Source organism: Helianthus annuus, chromosome 8 (assembly GCF_002127325.2).
Source record: "Helianthus annuus cultivar XRQ/B chromosome 8, HanXRQr2.0-SUNRISE, whole genome shotgun sequence".
In the NCBI taxonomy this organism is placed as follows: domain Eukaryota; kingdom Viridiplantae; phylum Streptophyta; class Magnoliopsida; order Asterales; family Asteraceae; genus Helianthus; species Helianthus annuus.
This window is the reverse complement of record NC_035440.2, coordinates 78,583,674-78,592,920: the sequence shown is the minus strand read 5'-3', so window position 1 is coordinate 78,592,920 and position 9,247 is coordinate 78,583,674. Positions and strand designations below refer to the sequence as shown.

The 9,247-nt window shown below is 38.8% G+C and overlaps 1 non-coding gene across 1 annotated transcript; it reads right to left on the bottom strand.

Annotated features, from left to right (window-relative positions):
* Positions 1-8,290: 8,290 nt before the first annotated feature.
* LOC118481597 lies at positions 8,291-8,396 on the bottom strand. Its single transcript, XR_004865807.1, has one exon. It is a non-coding gene; the product is annotated as a small nucleolar RNA R71 (small nucleolar RNA).
* Between the last annotated feature and the right edge of the window lie 851 nt (positions 8,397-9,247).

Here is a 9,247-nt window from a genome sequence, read left to right as displayed (position 1 = left end):
TCGCATGATTTTAAAGCATTTTTATAAATATACTTACCTAGTACACCTACTTTATGATTTCAAAAGTATTATGCATAAGGTTTCAAAAACATTGATCACATTGACTTAACCTTCAAATTCTGCTTCATATGTCGCCTTAACCTTCAAATTCTGCTTCATATGTCGCCTTGACATATCTAGCATCTCAACTTCATAAGCATTTTTACTTCATGTTTTAACTTAAGCACATCTAGTGCAAGATTTCAAAACATCTCCGACTTCTAAAATCCATATAGGATCTTTTAATCTTCACATTAGATCCTTGTGGATGATTATCTTTCAAATCAGAGTCCATAATTGGATTCCTTGTGTACCTTAATTCGAACATTTCGGTTCTTTATAATCGAAATCGAATTTTCTCTTTAAAAGATCTTTCTATCTTTATAGTTAGATTCTTAGAAATATTTAAAGTACCAAATGAAATCCACGGAATGGATTCCTAGTGTGCTTTAAATGCATGTACGCAATCAACAAAACAAATTAACAAATAAACAATCTTTGTGGTTATATGACTATGTGTTTATGCACTTTGTGTTTTCTTTTATACATTTTGTGTTTTTGTATACTCTGGATATTCGTTACCCAAATCCTCGTAGAATTTTTCATATCTTCATATGAGGGATTCGTAGTAGGATATTCAAAAAAAGGTACTACCTTAAATCCTTAATGGGCTTCTATGTAATAGTTAAGACCTTTGGATTATATAGTACCACTCCATGATTCATAAGAGACCCTTTTAGGGGTCGAGTCAAAAAGATTGATTCAAAAATCTGGTTAAAAATGACATGTGATGATATAAGCTGAAAAGACTCCTTGGTTGTCTATTAAAATCATTTATTGATTTAATAAAAGGGACCCTATGGTGGTCTAGTCACATTCATCATAGGGTTTGTTCATTTGGTTTTCCCCTACACATTATAAAATAGACTGAGTGAACTATGCAAGGAATTGTGTAATTATGGACGCGTACATAATTATGAAATTTGGTGCACAGAAACCGAGTAAGATTTATTATGTGTAAGAACCGATAGTAACAACAATAACAAAATGAGAACGATGTAATGGAGGTACGGTGGACGCACCAATGACGCTTCATATACTTGTATATAAGTATCCCTCTTACATTGCAAGCATGATGTTATTAAAGTTACTAGAAGTTCGGAACCCTAACCAATGTTGTTCGATCTTTTCAACTTCATGTTTTAAACTCTCACAAGTTTCCTCTGAATAAATTTCGGGACGAAATTTCCTAAAGTAGGGGAGACTGTGACACCTGGGTCACTGCGACCATCAAACAAATACCAAACCAATGAGATATTGTATTTCATACTTGGGATTTGTACAAATATGTGTATCATTTGCACATATCAAGTCTTGTTCGATTTCGGGCTCTAAATCGCTTTCTGGAAGGTTATACGCGCACTGATGCGTAAATATAACCAGTTTAATGCAACGGACACTCCGGAATAGTGAAAAAGACTAAACATACCTTAAATAACCTTTACATAACTTAGAAATAAGTTTTGAAGGCTTTGGTATGTCAAAAACAAGTTAATTCGCCTACAGGGACTAAATTTGACAAACTGCAAAAGTATGCCAATTTGAACTGTAACAGACATTCCGGAACATGACCATAAGTTAAACATACCATAAATATCCTTTACATAGCTTAGAAATAGGCTTTGAGGGGTTCGGTGTGCTAAAATAAACTTTTGGGTCATTCAGGGACTAAAAGCGTCAAAAAGTGCATAAGTTTGCACTTTCGCGCATAACTTACGTTCTGAATACATCCGGACATCCATAAATTTATGTAAGCATCATAATATTATGCCTTAGTGTTTGGCATGAGAAAAATCCATTCGTCGCGTCATTTGGGTCGTTTTTCGCGCTTATGCGCATTCCGTCGCAATTAAGCGAACATCGCGATCGTACGGCCAAACGAACCAACATTCGGCATATTTTTGAGCATGTTTCATGTCCTCAATGTTTAAGCATCATTTTAGGGCCTCAAAGATGGCTTAACAGGCCTTAAACATGTCGGAAATGGCCCTAAACCACAACATAAACCTAAACTGTCATTTCTGAAACTTGTTTTCTGATCTGGACCTCCAGGCGGCCCGCGTAAAGCCAAGGTGAACCTTTACACGGCCCGCGTTAGCCTCCCAGACCAGATTCAATGTTTTATCCCACTTGCAACAGCCTTTCAAACCTCCAAAGGGCAACGCCACGTGTCAAATCCCTATGGTGGGGGCAAAATAAGCCACCACAACATTGCGACAAGTGTACGGGTTAGATCGAGACACGATATTCAAGAAACGATCCTAACGGTCTTGCATATCCTATAAATACCCCCCCCCCCCCCATTTTGGCTAAAAACCCACAAATCTGATCTAAAAGCTCTAAGTTGATGCCTTTGCTTCATACCTGAGCTCCTGGATCAAGATTAGCTTTCGGGGACCCTTCGTAAGTATTCTTTCGTTCTTTTATTCGCTTTTCGAGTCCGAAAGTCAAGCTTTGTTTGACTTTCTGTGTTGACCAGCCTATGGTCAACACGAAGTTCGTTTGAACTTCATAACGTGAGCATGATCACGGTGGTTATAGTCCCTAGTGACTACACCTACTGATCACCACGTTATCTAGGCTCAGTGACGAGTCGTAGTTTCGGCCAAAATGTGCATTCTTGCGTATTTTGTAACCAAACTACTCATAGGTATCAAAACCGTTTGTTTTGATACCAAACCTTTTTTCTAAACTTAGTTAAGCATGTTCTAACATGCTTAGCTCGTCACTTTTGGTTTAGTGCTTATATAGGGTAGTAAGGTAAGCGATCTAAACAATCGCTTATACTTTCGAACCCGACCCATTTGGTCGATCATTAAGATCCGTCCAAGCACATTAGGTGACCATAGTATATAGGGAATAACCTTCTGAGGTTATACCTTATGGTCTCTTCGTTTAAGTAGTTGTATGATAGGTAGTTTATATGCCTTAGGTAAATTACCAAAATGCCCTTTTTACGCCAAAATTTATATTAAGCATATGTAACATAACTTTTGGTATCTAAACTGATTTGGAAACAATATTAGACATGTTAAGGCATATTTTACTTATCATAGGGCTAGTTAGGCGGTCCGAACGCGTTTTACGCGAACGACGAGTTAAAGTAGCATAAGCTACCTAAACGGGTCGTAATGGGTCGTAAGCACTTAGGTTAGGTTTCATTGTAGTATCTAGGCTTTGTTAAACCATATTACACGAGTCTCCATACTCGTTTGGTTTACGAACCCTCATTCTATCCAAATCCTCCGATTTAGGTCCGGTATATTAACATAGTTACCTATATTAGGTGCCGTTTGATATCCATGATCTCTAGCACTGTTTGGTTGTTACTCAAGGACTACTAAGCAATCTCAAGTGAGTATATAGACCCCTCTTTTACTGTTTTCCAAACTGTTTTGGGGTGGAACACATGTGCCTACTTGTTACTTTCATGCTTTCCTGTTTTCACATCATATACTTGCTATGTTCATTGGTACATTTATAGTACATGATTTCATTATGTTTTATGCTATGTATGCCCATTGTGTGCGTACTTAGTACATTATTTTACATTACACTTTATGCTATGTATGCCCATTGTGTGCGTACTTAGTACATTATATTACACTACATGCTATGTATGCCCATTGTGTGTGTACTTAGTACATTGTTTTACATTACATTTTATGCTGTGTATGCCCATTGTGTGCATACTTAGTACATTTGTTCATCACATGCTCACACTTTGGTATGACATTTGGTTTGTTTAAATTATACAATGTACATTCATTAACACCGATCATGCCGCTCGTTAGTAGGTAATGGTACCATAGGACTTGACAACTCCCACTCCTGAAATCTCGGGTTTGTTTGGATTGGAAGGAATGACCGAATTCGATAAAAAATAACACATATAGACCTTTAATTTGTTTAAAGGTCTATCACCACAGTCACAAAGGCTTGAATATTTGTATCAGTATAGCATGCATTTGTTCCACAAAACATAACTTTGACTTAAACTATGTTTAATTCAATACCCAGTTTTTGTGCATTTTACCTATGGCATAGTTGATATATTTCACATGCCATACATGATATTTTGGATACACATTACATGATTTACATTAAACATAAACAATTTGGCATTGATATACACATTTGGTGGTTTACATTAGACATGGACATTTTGATATGGTTTACACAATAACACTTGACAATTGATTTATACATGAACAATATACTTTGGTGGTTGGTTTGGGTAAGTGGTTTGAGTAACGTGGCGTATGTAATATGATACAAACATGGTGGATACGCCGCTGGTACTTCCTATATATAAGTGTTTGTATAATATTACAAATCGTAGCGTTATCTAAATCATTTCAGTTTAGACATATTACGTTTTACACAAATAACATATTCTTCACAAGACATTATTTTTACAAACAACTTATCTTATACAAACTCATTTTACTAGGTTATCCATTTAACCTTACATTTAATTATACATATCATCTGATCTTATCGTTTTTCAAATGATTTACAAGACAAAGCAAATTACAAGGTTCATGACTAAACATTTTCTCAAACATAAGTCATGAATTCTATTTTCACAAAACCTATGTATCTCACAGGCATTTTTATGCTGACGTACCTATTTTCACATGTGTTTCTGGATATTATGCATAGGATTTATCAAGATACACTTAGACGGACTTGGGCCTTAGTGACAATAAAAGATGCAAGACTAATTATTTATGTTATATTTCTTTGTTTGTAAGACATTGTAATTCTTTTAATCAATAAAACAATATTTCAATTTCCATGTGTTATGAAACAATGATTCTGTTACAACACTCCCCGACGTTTCCGCCACGTTTGATTGTTCCACGTGGTCGGGGTGTGACATATTGACCTCATGCCTATGCAACATGGAAGCTTCGACATTATTGTGGGTATGGATTAGTTAGCTAAGCATCACGCAGAGGTAGTTTGTTTTGAGAAGATCGTTCGTGTGCCGCTTTCGTCAGGTGAGATACTACAGGTTCGTGGTGAGAAACCTGTTAGTAGCCTCAAGCTTTTGTCTTGTTTTCAAGCTCGGAAATATCTGCGAAAGAATTATGTGGCCTTCTTGGCACATGTTACAGCAGATAAGGGCCAAGGTAAGTCTATCAAGATATCCCTGTTGTTCGGGATTATCCGGAGCTGTTTCCTGAAGAGTTACCTGGTCTACCTCCAGCACGCCAAGTCGAGTTCCGTATTGATCTTGTACCTGGTGCAAATCCTATTGCCAGAGCTCCATATCGTCTTGCACCATCTGAGATGCAAGAGTTGTCTAAGCAGCTTCAAGAGCTTTCTGACAAAGGTTTTATCCGTCCTAGCTTTTCACCTTGGGGTGCTCCCGTTCTTTTTGTCAAGAAGAAGGATGGATCCTTCAGAATGTGTATCGATTATCGTGAGTTGAATAAGCTTACCATCAAGAATCGATATCCCCTACCTCGCATTGATGATCTCTTTGACGAGTTACAGGGTGTGACGGGTGGTCCGTAGGACAACCCTTAAAAGGCTTAACATAACGCACATTCTACATTTTATCCGTTTATTTGCGTGAATTAGGTAATCACAAGATGATGTTGATGCAGGTGTTAAAGTGTGCAAGATGCGGGTTTTAAGGAGCTTGAACAGATGCTAGAAGCTGGCATGATCAAGATGCGTGGGAACCAAGGGAAATGAAGGAAACAAGAGCAAAAGGCCACTCAAGGCCGTAAACTACGGCCTTTGCCGTAGGCTACGGCACCTTGACATTGGCCAAAGTGTGTACCGTAAGACAGGGGCTCCGCGGCGTAAGGATCAATGCTCACCGTAAGCTACGGCAACCTGCCGTATCTTACGGTGCTGATGGTTTTGGTTTTATTCGCTGGGTGCCGTAAGCTACGGCAGGCGGCGTAGCTTACGGCGCCGACTGCTCCAACTTTGTAACTCCCGCATTTATAGGCCATTTTATGGAGAATTGTGATGTCTCATCATGTGTTTTCGGTTATTACTTGGGGAAAACGAGTTGGAGAGCATATAAGGAGCATTTGGGAGCTAAGAAAGATATCTTGGAACTAACTTTCACTAAATCTTTGATCACCTATCAAACAATCTTTAGCTTTTCATTAAGTTTTTGTTGGTGAAACTTGTGAAGACTATTTCCTTTTCAATTGCTTGCATTATGTGTGTTAAAGCCATGAGTGGCTAGATACTTGAATGGTTATCTTATGTTGAAGGTTTGTGTTAAACTTTTGTGTTTTCATCTATATTTCTAGAATAACAATTCCTCTTCGTTTGAATTGATTGTTATGGTGTATAATTGCTTGTTAGTAACGTGTTGATTCTTACATTGAACTAATTAGAAACCATACGTTCTTGGTGCCGTTGGCAATCGAGATATCATGGGTATAGTTAGGTTTGGGTAAGGGTTGATTGATCATCGGGTGATAACCTCACGTTCTCGGAATCTGAGTACTTCGTCCCCCTTCATCACTGCAATTGGTTATACATGAACTATGTCTATGTAGTTCTTTCTAGTGAATGTTAACACAAAAGTTGAAGCAAACCGGATACTAAAGATAGCCGTTTATTTCCAAATTGTTTACAACTTCAAATCTTCATTTTGCAAATTAGTTAATTAATCTTAGTTTTTGAAACCAAACAAATCAAAACAACTCGTGAATTTTATTTTTCTTGCAATTAGTTTATTTTAGTTAACTTAGAGAAGCATTGCAAATAGCACATTTTCCACAAACTCCCTGTGTTCGATACCCACTTGCCACTATTTACATAGTTGTTATTGGGATTAAATTTGCGTGACCACAACATCACGTCAAATTTTGGCGCCGTTGCCGGGGAGTAGTGCGCAACGTGTGTTATTTTTTCTTGCTTTAAGTTTGTTATTTTTCTGGTTTACGCGAGGTGTGTTAGTGTGCAGGTATTTACAGGTGCATGCGTACTAGGAGCTCTCACAAGCTATCACCATTGGCGTTTGATCCGGAAATCGAGCGAACTTTGCGAGCAAACAGAATTTTGCTAAGGGAAAATACAATCAATAGTTCACCAACAACACCAATTACACCACTTCGATACATTATGGATCCACCACCACCACCACCCACTACGGGTGAATTTACCTCATCATTCATACCAACATCCACTCAACCCTCACCAAATACTACTATTCCACCAAATACTACCGAACCCACCATACTTCAAAATGTTACATCAACCAACACCACACAGCCCATTACTACCCAAGAAGAACCAACCGTCACATTTAACCCTTCCACTACTATACCACCATTATCCCATTTTTTCCCGGGTGCGGGTCCGTCATATTCGAGCCATACTATGGCACCAATTTCGTCTATTGTCCACGCCACACCGTATCGACCACCAAATCAATCGGGTTTCCAATACTCGACTATTCCATTTGGGCAATCATCAGGAATTCAAGGAGATGGGTATGATGAAGGTTATGAGGAGTTTGAAGGTTTTGATGAAGAAGGGTATGGTTATGGGGGTGATGGAGAGCAAGGGGAGTACGGTTATACGCAAGGCCAAGTACAAGTGATTCCAAATGTTGGTGGGGTTCAACAACAACAACTCATACCTCAACATATTAGGCCAAGGCCACAAGGGCCGCAATTGCAACGTCCGGTTCCTTTGCAACAAGTTCGACCACAACAGGTGCAACCGCAAATTCAAAGGCCAATTCAACAACCAATGGTACCACAAGGGCCCATGCAAAGGCCAATGGGTCAAGTTCGTCCAAGAGGTCGATTTGGTGTGCCAAGGAGGCATCTTAGGGAAAATGCAAGGGGAATTGAAGCACATTTTAGACCGGTGATAACGCACAATCCTTCACCGATGGTTATTCCTCATAACAACCAAGGGAGAACTTTTGAAGTAAGAACCAATTCTTTACAAAGTTTGCCGAAATACAAGGGGCTAGCAACGGAGGAGCCTTATTTCCATTTGGAGGCCTATGACTCAATTTGCAATACTCTTGGGAGTCAAGGTTTTTCGGCCGATGATATTAAGTTGGTACTATTTCAATTTTCTTTGGAGGACAAGGCAAAGAAGTGGTTCTACACTTTGCCTTCGGCATCTATTTATACTTGGGCGGAGATGCAACAAACATTCTTAGACGAATTCTATACCGCCCAAAAGACCAATGATGCGAGAAAAGGGTTGAGGAGCTTTCAACAACAACAAGGCGAAATGTTCCATGAAGCATTCGAGCGTTTGAACATGATGATTAAAAATTATCCACACCATGGGATTGAGCTTTGGGAGTTAATGAACGCCTTTCATGAAGGGTTGTGTGCCGAAGATGCACGAGATTTGATGTCCATTACAAATGGGACATTTGGCACAAACTATGAGCATGAGGACTTTTGTGGAATGTTAATTGGGCCAACACTTTAAGATGGGCACATGATTGGATTTGGGGGGCGGCAACATCAAGAAGTGGGCGGCATATGTAGGGTGTCACGTGAGGGTTTTGATGAGCAGGCAAAGAGAAGCAAAAGTCAACAACATAGTCATCATCACCATGAGTATCGATTGGAGGGGCTGCTGACTTGTGGGGCGGCACATCTAGGAAAAACAAAGAACAATTCACGTGAAATGTTTAGGAGGTCTTATGAGGGAGACGGTTACACAACACTGACTGGTGGACGATTTCTTTTGAGAGGAGTTAGTGAACGATTTTAGAGATTTGGTGGAGGATGGTTGTTCAAGCCATGGATAGCTAAACTCTTTATGGTCATCTTTAGTTGAAAGTTTGTAGAGACAATTGTGCTTGATTTCATATTTCTAGAATGGTAAATTGAATTTATGTTTTATTTATCATGGTGTGTTCTTATTTGCTTGTAAATTGTTGATGCTTATGATTATTCTATTTTGAAACCATACGTTCTTGGTGCCGTTGGCAATCGAGATATCATGGGTAGAACTAGGATCGGGTAAGGGTCAATTGGTCATCGGGTAACAACCTCACGTTCTAGGAATCTGAGTACTTAGTTCCCTTTCATCACAACAAATAATTGCACATGAACTATGTCTATGTAGTTCTTTCTAGTGAATGATAGCACAAATGTTGAAGCAAACCGGAAACTAAAGATGGTCACTC